Source organism: Suncus etruscus, chromosome 11 (assembly GCF_024139225.1).
Source record: "Suncus etruscus isolate mSunEtr1 chromosome 11, mSunEtr1.pri.cur, whole genome shotgun sequence".
NCBI lineage: Eukaryota > Metazoa > Chordata > Mammalia > Eulipotyphla > Soricidae > Suncus > Suncus etruscus.
In genome coordinates, this window is record NC_064858.1 from 17,144,016 (window position 1) to 17,144,940 (window position 925).

Sequence of the window (925 nt, forward strand, 5' to 3'; positions counted from 1 at the left end):
CCTTCAGATAAACTTGAGCATTCATAAAATAATTCCTCAGAAAAACAATAGATTAATCTTTGATAAAGGGGCAAGAAATGCAAAATGAAGCAAGAAAAGCCTCTTCAACAAGTGGTCTTGGGATAACTGTCAGCCACATGCAAAAAAGCAAACTCAGATCTCTAATACCATGTACAAATGTCAAATCTGAATGGATTTAAGACCTTGATATCAGACCCAAACCATAAATTATAAAGAAGAACATGTAGGCAAAACACTTCATAACACTGAGACTAAAGGCATCTTTGAGGAGCAAACACCACTGTCAATGCAAATGGAAGCAGAGATAAACAAATGAGATTCCATTAAACTGAGAAGTTTCTGCACCTCAAAGGAAACAGCAACTAGGATACCAAGGCCACCCTCAGAATGGTAGAATCTATTCTCACACTACCCATCTGATAAGGAGCTAATATTTAAGATATACAAAGTACTAAAATGTAACAAGGAAACAAGATCAAATCCCATCAAAAAATGGGGAGAATAAATGAACAAACATTTTCTCAAATGATGGGCAAAAGGTACATGAAAAAATGCCTCACATCAGTAATAATCATGGAGATGTAAATCAAAACAATGAGGGGCCAGAGCAGTGGGCAGTGGTAGGGAGTTTGCCTTGCATGTGGCTGGCCTAAGATGAACTGCAGTTCGATCTCCTGGTGTCCCATATGGTCCCCCAATGCAGGAGCGACTTGTAAAGGCATAGCCAAGAGTAACCCCTGTGCATCACCAGGTGTGGCCCAAAAATCAAAACCAAAAGCAAACAAAACAACAATGAGGTGTCATTTCACACCACAGAGAGTGGCACACATTACAAAAAAGCAACAACCAGTGCTGGTGTATATAAGTGGAAAAAAAGAACTTTTATTTATTCACTGCTGGTCAG